The sequence below is a fragment of the Camelus dromedarius genome, chromosome Y (assembly GCF_036321535.1).
Source record: "Camelus dromedarius isolate mCamDro1 chromosome Y, mCamDro1.pat, whole genome shotgun sequence".
NCBI lineage: Eukaryota > Metazoa > Chordata > Mammalia > Artiodactyla > Camelidae > Camelus > Camelus dromedarius.
Window position 1 is genome coordinate 19,911,521 of NC_087473.1, and position 16,347 is coordinate 19,927,867.

The 16,347-nt window shown below is 51.8% G+C and overlaps 2 long non-coding RNA genes across 3 annotated transcripts; one reads left to right on the forward strand and one right to left on the reverse strand.

The window, feature by feature from the left end:
- Nucleotides 1–1,409: 1,409 nt before the first annotated feature.
- On the forward strand, nucleotides 1,410–3,268 carry LOC135320402 (uncharacterized). The gene is made up of 3 exons (XR_010379567.1): nucleotides 1,410–1,642; nucleotides 2,838–2,991; nucleotides 3,120–3,268. It is a non-coding gene; the product is annotated as an uncharacterized LOC135320402 (long non-coding RNA).
- Nucleotides 3,269–3,417: 149 nt separating this feature from the next.
- On the reverse strand, nucleotides 3,418–8,739 carry LOC135320401 (uncharacterized). 2 transcript variants are annotated; one of them, XR_010379566.1, is made up of 4 exons: nucleotides 8,359–8,739; nucleotides 7,475–7,586; nucleotides 6,876–7,199; nucleotides 3,418–6,494 (listed from the first exon to the last, which is right to left on the reverse strand). It is a non-coding gene; the product is annotated as an uncharacterized LOC135320401 (long non-coding RNA). The 2 variants fall into 2 exon arrangements; XR_010379565.1 differs by having other exon boundaries at nucleotides 3,418–7,199; nucleotides 8,359–8,734.
- Between the last annotated feature and the right edge of the window lie 7,608 nt (nucleotides 8,740–16,347).

Genomic DNA, 16,347 nt, shown 5'->3' on the forward strand with positions numbered 1-16,347 from the left:
TGGGAATGCAGTTTGGTGCAGCCACTGTGGAAAACAGTATGGAGATTCCTCAAAAGACTAAAAACAGACTTATCATATGACCCAGGAATCCCACTCCTGGGCATATATCTGGAGAAAACTCTAATTAAAAAAGACACCTGCACCCCAATGTTCACAGTAGCACTGTTTACAACAGCCAAGACATGGAAACAACCTAAATGTCCATCGACAGATGACAGGATAAAGAAGCTGTGGTATATTTATACAATGGAATACTACTCAGCCATGAAAAATAATAAAATCATGCCATTAGCAGCAACATGGATGGACCTAGAGATCTTCATTCTAAGTGAAGTAAGCTAGAAAGAGAAAGAAAAATACCATATGAGATCACTTATATGTGGAATCTAAAAAAAAGGAGAGAAAAAAGAGGACACTAGAGAACTCATCTACAAAACAGAAACAGACTCGCAGACATAGTAAACAATCTTATGGTTACCAGGGAAAGTGGGTGGGAAGGGGTACATTTGGGAGTTTGAGTTTTGCAAATATTAACCACTGTATAGATAAAAATCAAATTTCTTCTGTAGAGCACAGGGAACTATATTCAATACCTTCTTGGTCATTCGAGACCGTGGATTATTTCGAACCCTTCCTGAGGCTGCCTGCCTCCTCACTTCCCTCCACAGCAATGAAAACTCTCCTCTTGTATATAATTTGTTTCTGAAAACTTAGCTGCAACGCCGATGTTCCGGTGGCCCAGGCCCAGGGGTGGGGAAGTTCGGTCGTAGCCTGAGCGGCTGGAATGAGGGCACATGTTGTATGCAGTATCTATTGGCTGAATGAATGAATGCAGGAAAATGAAGAATGAATTAATGAACGACAAAAAGAAACAGGGCAACTGAATAACGTTTGTGAAATCCCACGACTCCTGCATTATTTTCCTCATCATTTCTCTTATTCGAAAATTTCTAAATGTAGATGAAAAAAATTTAATGTTCTCTTCTTAATTTTTTTTTTTTCCCTGATGAGAAACGGGTTCTGTCTTTCTGGGTGTGTCACCATCAGAAAAAAAACAAAAACAAAAAAACAAGATGCCCATTCATTTTAAAGGCTGTCCTGACTAGGGTGGAAACAAAATAAAAGCATATTCAAGAAGGTCAGCGGGACCATTGACGAGCTGTCCCGTTGCCATGAGACAGAAAAACAGGAATGCACTTCGGTGAGGATTGAATCGTTTTCAAAAGGTGGCTTTTTCTAAAGCAGATCTGGGGCAGCCAGTCTGAGAGTCACAGCCTAGTAAGAAATGGTGAGGAGGCGCTGGGTGTCTGCGTCGGGGCAGATTTTACTGAACTCAGATGCTGGAGCCGTGGCTCTGACGCCAGGCGCTAAATAGGGAAGTGGGGGCGGCTCCAGGCTGTGTAGACAATCCCGCCCACAGCCGGGCCGAGATCCCCCAGCCCGCCTTCCCCTGAGCTCGCAAAGAGCCACGTCTAAGGCCCCGCCGGTGACATGCGGAGCTGGAGAGCCCGGTGGTACCAGCCGAGCGGTCAGCGTCCAGGCACCACTTTCCTCATCCACACCAGACCCGCCTTCTCGCGGATTCAATTCAGCTTCGGCCCTACTTCGCACCAGACCTGCCCCCCGCCCCAGCCTCCCAGAGGTGGGTTTGCTGACATGCCGTCCAACAGGCGTTTCCAGCTGGGGGAGATTTTGCTCTCTTCCCCACAGGGGACACTTGGTGATGCCCGGGGACATTAGGGTGGGGAGTGCTTCCAGAATCTGGAGGGCGGAGGCCAGGGGTGCAGCTCCACACCCCGCGGTGCACAGGACGCCCCCCATCAGAGAGCCGTCCCGCCCCAGGGCCCCCAGCGCTGATCTGAGAAGCCGGCTCTAGGTGCTTGGTGGACATACTCCTTTGCCCCAGACTCACACCCTCCCTCCCTCCGCGCCCTCCGGACTCTCCTTCAGGTCCCAGAAGAAAGAGGGGGGCAGAGACAGCTGCTCTTCCAGAGAGAGACAGAGGTGGGGGCCGGCCGCCTCTCAGAGGCAGGACCTCAGCGAGCTTTCCGGGGAGGGTGTAGGCCGGCAAGTTGCAACATCTCTTTCCCCAGAAATGGAAGCATATGCTTTGAGACATATTTCCAAACGGCGTCAGCCAGAATTTCTCAACTTCCTGACTGAGCCAGCCTCTGCACTTCCCGGGGGGACGGTCGGGGCCCCATCCTGTCTCAGCTCAGCGTCTGGAGGGGGCACCTTCCGGCAACGCGAAGCCTGGGCTGGGCTGGGTTTGGTTCTTCTTTCTTTTCTTTCTTTCTTTCTTTTCTTTCTTTACTTTCCTTCCTTCCTTCCTTCCTTCCTTCCTTCCTTCCTTCCTTCCTTCCTTCCTTCCTTCCTTCCTTCCTTCCTTCCTTCCTTCCTTCCTTCCTTCTCTTTCTTCTTCTTTCTTTTCTTTCTTTCTTTTCTTTCTTTCTTTCTTTCTTTCTTTCTTTCTTTCTTTCTTTCTTTCTTTCTTTCTTTCTTTCTTCCTTTCTTTCTTTCTTTCTTTCTTTCTTTCTTTCTTTCTTTCTTTCTTTCTTTCTTTCTTTCTTTCTTTCTTTCTTTCTTTCTTTCTTTCTTTCTTTCTTCTTCCTTCCTTCCTTCCTTCCTTCCTTCCTTCCTTCCTTCCTTCCTTCCTGTCTTTCTCTTCTGTCTTCCTTCCTTCCTTATTTCTTTCCTAGCATTTTGTTTTTAAAATTTTTCTTCTATTTTTATTTCTTTTATCATTTTAAATTGCAGTAGAGTGGATTAACAACATTGTGCTAATTTCAGGTGTACAGAACAATGATTCAGCTATATATATATTTATTTTATTTCAGATTCTTTTCCTTTAGAGGTTATTACAAGACATTGGAATATAGTTCCCTGTGCTGTACAGTAGGACTGAAAACCTTTTTTTTCAGTTTCCAGTCATCAGTAGCTCCTCTAGGGTGTGAATATTTTGAACAAGGAGTTTAGCAGATGGTCCATGAGGTGAGTTTGAAAGCCACATACAGAGACCTTGTTTTTTCTTAGCTTCAACATCAATACATTTATTTCAGTTTTTTCATTTCACAAACCTCGTTAATCAACAAATAACTTATCTTTCCGATCCATTTTAGTGTCTGCTTTGGGAGGAGGCCTCAACAAGCCACTATGGAGGACAGTATGGAGGTTCCTTAAAAAAACTAAACATAGACTTACCATGGGATGCAGCAACCCCACTCCTCAGCATATACCCAGAGAAAAATAAAATTAAAAAAGACACCTACACCCCAGGGTTCACAGAAGCACTATTTACAACAGCCAAGACATGGAAAGATTCCAAACATCCATCAACAGATGACTAGATAAAGAAGATGTGGTGTATTTATACAATGGAATATTACTCAGCCATGAAAAAGAATAAAATAATGTCATTTGCAGCAACATGGATGGACCTGGAGATGATCATTGTAAGTGAAATAAGTCAGAAAGAGAAAGAAAAAGATCATATGAGATCTCTTATATGTGGAATCTAAAATAAGTAAATAAATAAAATAAATAAGGACACAACTGAATTAGTCATTATTTATAACTCTGATGACTGATTTCTTGAATATATGTCAGCCGATTTATGACTGGATGACTGCATTCTTTTGATTCTTATTTTGGGGCTGGCTTGATTCCTTTGACAACTATGTAAGTTTAAAAAGCTGAAGCTCTAAATTGTTCTCAGAGACAATGCACAGCACACATATGTAAAGTAAAAAAACATGTGCAGTACATCGTGCACATGTATTTACATGCAGTGTAATGTGTGTGTGCAGTTGAACAGTAACAATTCTACCCAATAAAACTGAAAAAGGGGAAAAAAAAAAAGAAGGAGATATCAACATTCTCAAATCTTGCTTTAAATGTCTTGTTCTGAAATTCACTTCTCTGGAAGAAAAGATGAGAATTTGTTCCTTATTTTCCCACTGGCCCTTGCAGATCGGGCCTGGGACGTGGTCTCTCTTTCTTCCTCCTCCGTGTCCTCCGCTACTTTGCTCGGCTTGGCAGGAGGCTTGGGAACTTTTTCGGTTCTCTTTAGCTTTTTTGCCTGACCCGCCGGGACTCCACGCCGTCTCCTCCTGGTCCTATTTTTAGTTTTTTGAGGAATCACCAGGCTGTTCTCCGTAGCGGCTGCAGCAGTCTGCCTTCGCATGCACAGTGTAGGAGGGTCCCTTCCCCCTGCAACGTCTCCAGGAGCTGGCTTTCTTGGAAGTCAGAAGTGGGACAGACTTTCATCCTCAGAAAATTTACACAGCAGAGCGAGACTCCTAGTTGAAGGCCCCACTGATGCAGGAAACATCTGGGGCAGGAGAGGATGGCCGTGTCCCAGGTGCCAGGTAGGTCCCTGGGATGCGCCCCGCCAAGTGTGGGTCCTTCGCTCCGTGCAGGAAAGAATTCAAGAGCGAGCCACACTTGAGTAAAAGCGGATTTATTCAGAGAGATGCACGCGCCCTAGACTGAGTGCGGCCGTCTCAGGTGGCCGGAGAGGCCGCGAGGTGCTGGGCTGGGCGCTCACTTTAAAGGAAAAGCAGAAACACGCTCCGCAGACAGAGTGCGGCCGTCTCACAAGGCAAGAGAAAGGCCACGAGCTGTGGGCTGTTGGTTTTTATGGGCCCTGTTATCTCACATGCTGACAAGTAGGCGGATTGTTCCAGCTGCTTTGGGGAAGGGGCGGGGATCCCCAGGGACTGGACCACCGCCCACTCTCCGACCTCTCAGGGTCAGCCTGGGACAGGCACGGCGCCCGTGGGAGCGCCACTGGCCCTGCTGATGCGTTACAAGGAGCGTAGCCTCGCTCAAGGTCTACACGAGGGCGAAGCGCCCGCCACCCTGCGCCTCCGGGTCCGCTGGGAGTTGACTTCTGTGCCAGCTTGGTGCTGATTCCTGTGTCACTCCTTTCAAGGCTCTGCCCCGCCCCTTCCCTCCTGTCTCAGCCCCGCTGTGGTTCTTGAAGAAGCCGTTGTGTGTGGGTGTCTACAAGACCCTCTTCCTCCCTGGGGACCCCGTGATCTCAGGCTGCCCTGGGTCCTGGCCCGTCCCTCCACCCCACCTCCTCCCAGGCGTTCAGACCTGTCACCTGAGTCAACTCCCCTGACTCTGCCCTTCAGGGTAAAACCAAGCAGGACTGTCCCTTCCCCCCACTTCCCGTTTCTTGTTAGTGGGACAGACTTCCTTCAGCCTCCTGGGCCTTCCCTGAGCTCCAAAGGACAGAGTCAAAACAGTAGCTAATCAGGGAAGGGCGGGGATGCAGAGAACGAGGGAACAACCTTCAAGAAACAAGAGTGCAGCCTTGGGGAGGCACATCCAGAACAATGCGTCCGAGTTCTCCTGAAGGAACTGAGGCCCCCGCCCAGGTGGAGGATGGCGCCTTCAGGCTGAGCCCAGGATTCCTGGAGCCCCGTCCTGGTGCCTCCCCACCGGCCCATCAGAAGACAAGTCACACCCCTGCAGCCCCCACCCCACATTTTGCCTATTAGAAATGTCTCCCCTCAAACCATGGGGAGTTTGGGGCCACCCCTTCCCCTGGCGGGGTCCTGCCATAAACCTTTCTCGGCTGCAAACTCCAGCGTTTCCGTTTGTTTGGCCTCATGGTGCATCTGGGACGTGAGCATGGCTTCGACGACAAGCCTGTGTCCGGCTCTGCCGGGCCCAGCATCCCTGTCAAGGTGCGATCTTGGAATGAGGTGAGGGGGGCAGACTGAAAACCACAAGGGGTGCAGACGGATTCCGCGACCTCCACTTCCAGGCTGCAGCCTGAGGGAGGGAGTCTTTAATAGCAAAACACCTGACTGTCCGACGCACGGGTGAGGCCACACCCGTGTGGTCCCATGGGTGCGGAATCTCTGGAATTTGACATACCTGGACCCTCAGGCAGAAGAAGGAACATATTTTTTTTTTTCGCATAGACATATATAAATATTGTCTTTTCATATTTTTTCCATTTAGGTTGTTACAAGATATAGTTCCCTGTGCTTACAGTAGGACCTTCCTGTTTATCTATTTTATATACAGTCATGTGTATCTGCCCATCCCAGACTCCTGACTTATCCGTCCCGCCTCCTTTCCCCTTTAATAACCATAGTTAGTTCATTATGTCTCTGAGTTCATTTTTGGTTTGTAAATAGAACTTGCATCATTTGAAAAAAAATTTGTTTTAGATTCCACGTACAAGTGATACCCTATATGTGTCTCTGTCTGTCTTACTTCACTCAGCTGTGGACCATCTTGAAGCAGAAATTCCAGGAAGACGTTCTTCCGTGGTCTGTCTGCTGACAACGAATTTGGAGAATGTGGCCACCACACTGAAACAGGACCTGGCTGCATGATGCTAATGGGCACTCTCTCTTCGCGGATGCAGTGACCCGGCTTCTGGGCTGCTTTGGGATCACTCAGTGAGCCAGCCCAAGGAGGTCCCTGGGGTGTCCTGGTTAAAGACACAGGACACATTGGAATTCACTATACTTCTGTAAAACAGAAAGAAATATAAATGAAAAAAAGGCACAGGAATTCCCTGGAGGAGGCTGACAAGTGTCCTCTGATTTATGTCCACTGGAACCTCAGAATGGGGCCATATATGGAAACAGGGTCTCTGCAGATGGGATAGAGTGCAGGGTCTGAGAGGAGGTCCTCCTGGAGGAGGTGGCCCTACTTCCAAGGACAGTGACCTCAGAAGAGACAGAAGAGGAGAGACACAGATACAGAGAAGACGCCACGTGGAGACGGAGGCAGAGATGGGAGGGAGGCGGCCACCAGCCCAGGGATGGACGCCTGGAGCCCCCAGAAGCTGGAAGAGGCAGGGAGGACCCTCCCCTGGAGCCTTTGGAGGGAGTGCGGCCCTGGGACACCTTGACCTCAGAAGTCTGGTCTCCAGCTCTGGGGAAGGATGGATGCCTGTGGTTCTAAGCCCCCAGTTTGGGGCACTTCGTCACAGCCGCCCCAGGACACTCCAAGGCAGATCTTCAAGGTGCTGGAGATGACCTGGGACTTCTTGGCTGCTGGGCTTGGAAGCAGGTGTAACACCGAAGTCACCTGGGCTCCACGGACTGAGGGCAGAAGGAGGGGAGTCTGTCTGCTCCGTGGAACCTGATGTATTGTCCGTCTTGGGTGCATTTTCCAGGCAGAGGAGGAGGCGTCTCTGGGCTGTCAGCCCACGAGGGCGCAGAAGAGTCCTGGGTGACAGGGACACAGGTGCAGGAGACGCAGGTGAGGCCCCAGGGATCCGAGACACCAGGGTTCCTGAGGGGCACCCACTTCTGGCACAATCCTCCTCAGTCCTGGCGGGTCAAGGTGGGGTGGAAGTGTCCAGAACATCTTCATCAGTGTCACTTTTGTGTCCATTATTTAGGAAGCCAAGTAGATTGTGGACACCATGCCTGTTCCTTCAGCAAAGACCTCTCCTTGGGACTTACCCTACCATTTTATTTCTTCTCCTGTAAAGTCTCACCTTCCAGGTAGAACCGAGGTTCAGTGGGGAGACAGGTAAAGTCTGCACGTTCCTGAAGCCGGGTTAGTGATGAGCGGGTAGTCTCTGCTTTTGGGATGTTCTGATTTACTTCCTAATGAAAAGAATTGCAAACATTTAAGGTCAAGATGTACTCAATGTTCACAGCAGCACTATTTACAGTAGCCAAGACATGGAAGCAACCTAAGTCTGTCCATTGACAGATGACTGGATAAAGAAGATGTGGTGTATTTACACGATGGAATACTACTCAGCCGTTAAAAAGGATGAAATAATGCCATTGGCAGCAACATGGATGGACCTGGAGATTGTCATTCTAAGTGAAGTAAGTCAGAGAGAGAAAGATAAATATCATATGATATCACTTAATGTGGAATCTAAAAAAAAAATGGTACAAATGACCTTATTTACAAAACAGAAATATATTCACAGACATAGACAAAAAACTGATGGTTACCAAAGGGGAAAGGTGGGGGGAGGGACAAATTAGAATTTGGGGTGAGCAGATACACACGACTATATATAAAATAAATAAACTCAAGGACCTATTGTACAGCACAGGGAACTCTATTCAATGTCTTGTAATAACCTATTTTGGGAAAGAATCTGAAAAAATATGTATGTATAAAGTTTAAGGTCAGGAGACATAAGTAAGACCCATTCTGCAAAAGGGAGAGGCTCTTCCCCTCCATTCTGCCCTATTTCAGAGAAAACCCAACTCTGGGAAGACAGGCAAATGAACATAGAGCATCGTTTGGGGAGAAGAAAGGTGGGTTGCAGAGGACAGCCTCCCCGGCCCAGCCCAAGATGAAGAACGCTGGGGAAACATGGTGAGAAATCCTGAAACAGAACCCGTGGGGACTCACTGCGTCTGAGACACCGAGTGGACAATGTGATCTCCTTGCGTTCAGGGCGGGACTGTCCGCTACGTCTGTCTCCACCTTCCCGTGTCCTGGGAGACAGAGAAGCACATGGCAGCTTTGGGCTGACTGTCACCCGGGTCCAGGAGGCCGTCCTGGGGGGGAGAGGACAGGTGCTCCGGGTGCACGCCGAGCTGTCAGCGTGCTTTCCTGCAGCCCCTGCGCTGACTCCTCCCGGCCTCCGGCGCCCCTCTGCTGAATGTCCTCCTGTGCCTGGGGACCCTCGGGGCGGGGTTGGGAGGTGCTCAGCCGGCCCTCTGCACCCCGGGGCCTCCCGTCTTCCCACCAAGCCGCCCGCTTCAAGTTTCAGTTTCTCTTTGCCGCCCAGCGCCCCGCGGCCGCGTTTGCAGAGGGAGCTACTGACCTCTAGTGACCGAAACTTCCAGATCGAGGCAGGCCCCCGAGACGGGAGGCCGGCCTCCCTCTCCCGCCTGCAGCTGGAAGAGCTCCGCCCGTGGGACCTTCGGGCCAGGGCTTTGCTGAGGCTCAGGACTTGCTGAGGCAGAGGGTGAAGGAGGGACCGAGGACGCTTTGGTGGCCGGACGGTGTCAGAGGTGCTCTGGCCGAGGTCCCCTGTTGTGGGTTTAACTGTCACCCCCATGACAAAGATACACTGAAATCTACCCCCCTGGTACCTGTGACTACGAACACATTTGGAAACAGAGATTTTGCAAGTGTTACCTATTCTGATGAAGACGTTAGAGTGGTGGGTCCTTCGCCCAATCTGACCAACGTCCTTATCAGAAGAGAGAAATTCAGGCAGAGACACGTCTTCAGAATCCCTGGGAGACACTGCTCTCCCTTGCATCTCAGACCCACAGCAAAGCCCGGGGTCCCCTCTGCACCCCTCCATTCGAGGCTGCACGGCTCAGCCCCCAGGCGGCCCCCCACCCCGGTCTTTCTTGCCCAACTTTCTCTTTGCTGCTAGAGGTTTCTCTAACTTGGGGGGCAATGAAAATAGAGTTTTTTGTTTGCATCTTTTGAAATACTTGTATCTCACCCCTGAATTGTTCAACCCGCATGTCCTCAAGGGGACACTGACCACTGGACTCTTACTGGGAATTAATTTCCAACCGTACCCTCCCACCGGGGACCGACGGTGGTCTCCTTGGAGTGAGGGCTCAGGGCTTAAGGATGACCTTGGGGGCAGACCCTCTGGGCAGCACCACCGGGCACCGTGGGCCCCTCTTGGCGGGAGCTCTGCCCACCTGATCCCAGAGCCTCTCAGCAAAGTCCCCCCCCCCGCCGACTTGCACTGTTCATATTTAGGGTGCTCTTGGCCCCGAGAAACAGTAGATGTTGGAGGTCTGGCCAGATGAGTGCCGGATCCCTCCGAGTTGGTAGGGAGAAACTGGTGACCCCACCCCAGACCTCTCCAAATGCTTTGGGGGTTCAGGTTGAGGGGGGAATACATGCCTCTCTGGGGTCTTTCTCTTTACATAATTTTTGTGTCTTTGAACTGCCTGTGGATCACGGGGTGTCCAGTCCACTGGTCTTTGGCGCATTTTCTTATTTACCCAAATAGCTGTGTCTCAGGGCAAAACCCCAACAGCCAAAGCGTTCTCGTCCCGGGGACTCCACTGCCCCCTCCTGGCTATGCCTTGTGCTTGTGGGCGAGAGGCCCTGGAAAGCAAAGCCACCGACTCAGTTTGGGGATTTCAGCTGTTTCCAGGGGAATTCCTGATCATTTCTTTCTCTGCCACGTTGTGGCATGATTGTAGGTGAGTCCTGGGGCGGCCATAACAAATGACCACAAACCAGGGACTTAAAACCACAGGCATCCACCCTCCCCCGTCCTGGAGGCCAGATGTCTGAGGTCAAGCTCTCCCAGGGCCGCGCTCCCTCCGGAGGCTCTGGGGAGGGTCCCTCCTGCCTCTTCCAGCTGCTGGGGGCTCCAGGCGTCCATCCCTGGGCTGGTGGCCTCCTCCCTCCCGTCTCGGCCTCCGTCTCCACGTGGCTTCTCCTCTGTGTCTGTGTGTCTCCTCTTCTGTCTCTTCTGAAGTCACTGTCCTTGGATGCAGGGCCACCTCCTCCAGGAGGACCTCCTCTCAGGCCCTTCACTCCATCCCACCTGCAAAGTCCCCATTTCCAAATAAGGTCCCGTTCCCAGGTGCCAGGGTTAGGAATTGGACCTATCATTTGGGGGACACGATTCTACCCACAACAGGTGACCTTGGCCAGAGGGGACATCCTGGTGCTCCCTCCACCCTCTGACTCAGCAAGTCCTGAGCTGCAGGAAAGCCCCTGGCCAGCAGGTCCTGCTGGATGGAACTTGGGAGAGTCCGTCTGTGCTGGAATTTCTTTAAGCTGCAGGCAAGGAAGTAGGGCCGGCATCCTGCCTTGGGGTCTTGCCTTGATTTGGAAGTTTTGGTCACTAGGGGTCGGTAGCTCCCTCTGCAAATCTGGTCTGGGAGCGCTGGGCTCGGAGGAGCTGCTGGCAGTGAAAGGCGCCTCCGACTGGAGCCCAGTGGCAGCATCACAGGACTGGGAAACACAGCCTTGGCAAAGCAGGGGTTGTGCCCAGCGTGGGTGCCACGGCACCAAGCAGTTTGGGACCTGGATATCTCGGGTGCCTCCCCCTCATTGTGCGAGAGCTACGCTGCCCATGGGGATCTTGTGCAAACTCTTCTTCCTGGGGATGCCGTGTGAGGCACACACAGGAGAGAAACTGTTGATTGTTCTGTCCTCGGGTTTCCAACCTCAGCCAGACCCCCACTTCCTGCCCCGGAAGAGGCCGGCGTGTGTGACAACCTGGCTGTACAGAGGGAAGCTCAGGCTAAACCTGGAGCCCAGGAGAGGCCACTTGGCCCCACCAAGCAGGCCTCCTTCGGCCTTTGCGTTTCCTTCCACACCGGGCACTTGCCCACCATCTCCACGGTCCACGCCATCCACACGGTCCACGCCGGCCACACCAGAGTTTGTCTGAGCCAGTGGCAGGAATACGTGCAAACTTTTTTCTTTTTCCTGGTGGTTACAGAACCCACTCGGTAACAGTTTTTGTTTGGTTTTGTTTTGTTTTCTCATTTAAATCAGAGATCAGCATCCTTATCTCCCGGGCTTATCGCCATTGTCAGAGAGGCTGTGGAAACTCCCTCCGTGGCCCCACGGCTGCGCCCTGTTCCTGGAAAAGTTTTAACCCATGGAGACAAGCCAGATGCACCCGAGATGCCGGGGGCTCCGTGCACTTTCCAGAAAGCACCCCCCGCCGGGAGGCGGGAAGTCCCCGGAGGCCGCGCGCAGGGGTCCCAGCGGGCCCTGGCTCTGGCTGCCCTGCCATCTGTCCCCCCCGCTGCACCCTCCCACCCGGCCCCACACCCAGAGCGCATTATCACTCAGCCTTATCGCTCAGCTTTGATGTGGTGGGGTTAGCTGTTTCTCCCCTTTTGTTTCTTGGGTTTGAATCTTGTCACAGGACAAAAAGCAAGGATGAACTTTGTGCAGCTAGAATTTTCTAGAGAGGAAACCTTGTTTTCGGTGCTTTGTACTTTCGCACCCAGGCCTGTCACAGGCTGCTTCAGGATTACTGGACTTGTTAGCGGGTGGCGGGTCCCCTGAATTGGGACGCTCACCTTGAGGGGTCCTTGTGGGGAGCTGTCTGCTGAGATGGGTGGTCGAGAAGCGGCTTTTGTAGCGGGCTCTGCCGCCGCTGTCTGCATCTGGCGCTGGTGGTCAGTGTTTTCTGCCACAGGCTCCTTCCCCACCCCCAGAGCTCGGCCCTGACACTAAAAGCAATTAGCAGAAACTGGCAGGAATGAAGGAAGAGATACTGGGGTCTCTCCTTGGATTTTTAAGGAGCCCGCTGTGGGGAAAGAGAAACCGTGCCTTCTATCCGCTGGGCACTTCCTCTCCCGGGGTCAGGAAGCCTGCCTGACCACCTGTCTCGGGAGCTCAGCGGTGCCCACAGTCACCCCAGAGACCCCGTTCACCCCAGATTTCCATCCCTCATCCCAGAGATCTCCCACTCATCCCAAAATGTGTCACTCACCCCAGAGGCTCCCATTCACCCTAAATTTCCATCACTAAGACCACCAGGATCACCCCAAATTTCTGTCACTTATCCCAGAGACCCCCACTCACCCCAAATGTCCATCCCTCACCCCAGAGACCCCCACTCACCCCGAATGTCCGTCCCTGGTGCACAGTCCCCGAGGCTCCCTGACAACTCCCGGGACAGGAAGGAGATCCTTATGCAGAAGGGGGCTGGGGGTCAGCGAAGCCCTGTGGTCAGCCACCCGGTTTCACCTCCCCAGCAGTCACAGTGGCCCTCTACTCCCCGCTACGTCTCAGGCACATGGGTCTCTGCTCGAAAAAGCCGCTCCTCGGTCAAAAGTTATGTTTCCACTTTGTCCGAGAGCCTCGCGGCTGTGGTATGGGGCAGTGGGGGGTGGCTACAGACGGCCGCTGTGGATGGAAAATAAAAGCGTATTTTCCACAAGGTGGTGAAGTCTAAACTCAATTTAGAGACCGGCATTCGATCTGTGCCTTCGTTCGTTTTTATCCCTCCATCCCATAAACTGTGATGACCTCCCTTTCCATGGGGTGGGGGATGGAGGAGTCCTGGCGCCAGCAGCACCGCATCACCTGGGGGCAGGTTGGAAGTGCAGAGTCTCGTCCCACTGCCCCCACTCCGTCTGCATCTTCCCCGGACCCTCCCCTCCGCGTGATTCAAACGCACGTCCCAGTTTGAGAACCTCGGCTTCACTCACCCTGATCCCAAATTAGCTTTGAATTGTCTGTCTTCTATTTCCTGCCCCAATTCTATTTCTCGTAAACCAAAGCAGAGGGTGGATTCTGTGTCCTAGACACAGTGCTTGCAGCATACTTTCTTCGCTGTTTCGTGGTCCCCGGTGGTTCGCGTGCTGCTTTATAGCATTTGATGGTCCTTTCCCGGGGACACGGACGTTCCTCTGAATTCAGGGTGTCCTCCACTGCATCCTGTACGCATTTTGTTGATGCAGACAAAATATTGATGGAGAAAGTCAGGGACTGTTTGGTTTGCCCACTGAAAAAATAACCAGTGGAGGCATAACCAGGAAAACTTGTGTCTCCCTTTGCCAGACATACACACACAGGGTTCTCAGGATGAACACACCTCAACAGCGGCCGCAAACTTAATTTCTTTTTCCACCCGGAGTCTTTCCATGGACATGAAACAGACCAGTGAGCGGGCAGCCCAGGGACCTGAAGCCCCCGGGGTGTGGGTGTTGGGACTCCAGGGGCTTCGGGTGCGGGGGCAGAAGTACGGGAGCAGCAGCGATCAGCGTAGTTGCTCTGCAACTGCCCGCCGCCTGGCTGCATCCTGGCTAGGGCATGGTCTGGACATGCAAACGTCAAGTTTCCTGCCCCAGTCTCAGGGCGGGATCGCACAGCTCCGGAGGTTAGGGGAATCCCGCAGGTCTCCGGCTTAAGGAATCAAGGAATCCCTTGATCCCGAGGTACTTTCTGCAACCTTTGTAGGTGCTTAGGTCTGGCTACTGCCCCGGGCGTTTAACGGCGCCCCCCTGCTCACATGCACCTGGGCCGCCCGCTCCGAGAGGCTGGCGGCCGCCCGGACCCCGCAGGCGCCCGGGACCGAGCGCTGGGCGGCCTGCCGCCCGCCCGCTCGCTCCCCCTCCAGACCAGCAGCGCCGCCCGGGGCTCCGGAAAGCCCTCTGTGAGCCAGTAGATTAAGGGCTGCCTGTGGTTCTGAAGGTTACAAAGGCCTGTTTCAGTGAGTCAGCTTCAGCGGCGGTTCCCGGGAGGGCCGTTTCTTGGGGCAAAATATCAATTTTCAGGGTCAAGAATTTCGGTGCCAGGAGACTGGGGCTCATTCTAGAGTTCCCGCACCATGGGCTGTAACTGCAAATCACTTCTATAAATGAAGCTCGAAGTGTGTTCCGACCTGTGCCTCGGGGTCTTTTGGAAAAAGGCCTTACAGGGTTTTTTTTCCCCTTCTTTCTTTTTCGTTACCACTTAAGTGGGGATGAAGGCAGACGGCCAAAACACCTCCGGAGCTGCTCGGAACGTGCCCGAGTGCTTTAGAGGAGCATTATGGGCGTCCCGGCCACTGTCGCGGGGAGAAGGAAACACTCACGTCGTGATTAAAGCAAGAGTAAAGAAAAGGTGCGATTTTGGTGGGAAAAGCAATGTACATTTTTCATGCCTTTTAGAGGGTCAGCCGTTCACCTGTGGGGGCAGGTCCCAGTGCCGTGTCGACAGTCAGGGCAGGGGGGTACCTTTAAGGAAAGTAGTGAGCATTGCGTATGAAAGCAAGTGTGAATTTGGAGCAGAGCAAGGGACGCATTTCGAAAAAGGCAACAGATTCCTAAATATGCCACCAGCCGGGGACTTTGATGGACAGGCTGCTTGGCACGGTGTGCCTGCTCCAGCTCCGGGCTTCCGGCGCCCTGGGCCCCGAAACATACCATGTGTGCGTACTGCTGACCCCTGGCCCTCCTGACATGTGTCGGTGAGTCAGGACTGTGGGTGGTGGGACTGTTTCAAGAAGACACGCTGGTGGGAAGGCCGGCGGTGACGCCGGGGAGACGATGTGGCTGTGACTACAGAGCAGGTGACACATCCCACAAACGCCCACAAAGGCATCCCCCTGCCACCCCGCCTATGTCCCTGCAGCCGATCTCCAAAGGCTCATTCCACAGGCATCGTCCACAAAGGGGAAGTAGGGCCCACAGAAAGTGGGAGTGGAAACACATCATGGCTAAACGTCATACCAGACGAGGCTCGATGCCAAATAAGGACCAGCTTTGCTCAGTGTGTGACCCATGGCCATGAGGAGGCACTTCTCTGATGCTTTAGGGACGTCTGAGAGTTTAGGGGCGGGTGGCTGTTCCTACGTCTGGTCCTTCCTTCCAATTTGGGGTCCTCCCCTAAAATAAAACTCTTTTTATATTTCAGAGGGAGAACATGTCTTTTAATAAAATTTATTTTTAATGGTGATAAAATGCACAACATAAAATCGACCACCTCCATCTTTTTTTTTTTTAATTTTCTTCTTTTGAGGGGTGGGTAATTACATTTATTTACTTATTTTTCTTTTTAGTGGAGGTACTGGGGATTGAACCCAGGACCTTGTGCATGCTAACTGCCCTCCACCACTGAGCTCTACCCTCGCCCTCTGTCATTTCTAAGTGCAATGAATCACGGGCACTAAGGGCATTCACATTGTTGTGCAAACATCCCCACCATCCGTCTCCAGAGCTTTGTCATCTTCCCAAACTGAACCTCTGTCCCTGTTAAACACTCACTCCCCACCCTCGTCTTGCAGCCCCTGGCCCCACCATCTACTGTCTGTCTCTATGGATCTGACTCTTCTAGGGACCTTGTATGAGGGGGATCACACAGGATTTGTTCTTTTGTGTTTGGCTTCTGTCCCTGAGCATCATGTCCTCAGGGTTTACCCATGTGTGTCAGAATTCCCTTCCTTCTTAGGACTCAGTAATAACCCCCTGCATGGATGGACCACACGTTGCTCAGATGTCCATCCGTAGACGGACACCTGGGTTGTCTCTGGCTCTCGGCTGTTGTGAATCATGCTGTGACCAACACGGGAAGCAGATCTCCATTCGTTCAAGCCCCTAATTTCAATTATTTTGCGTCCATACTTAGGAATGGAATTGCTCAATCCTAAGAGGAAAGAAAACATACTTAAAAAAATTTTTTTTTTATGGAAGTGTAGTTGATTTATAATGTTAGTTTGAGGTATACAGCAAAGTGATTCAGTTATATACATACATACATATATGTATTTTATGATTCTTTTCCATTATAGGTTTTACAATAAATGGAGTAGAGTTCCCTGTGCTGTACAGCGGGTCTGTATTGTTTATCTATTTTATATATAGTAGTTTGTTTCTGTTAATCCCAAACTATGGTTACCAAAAAGGAGAGGCTGGGGAGGAATAAATTAGGAGTTTGAAATTAAGTTAGAAAATATGC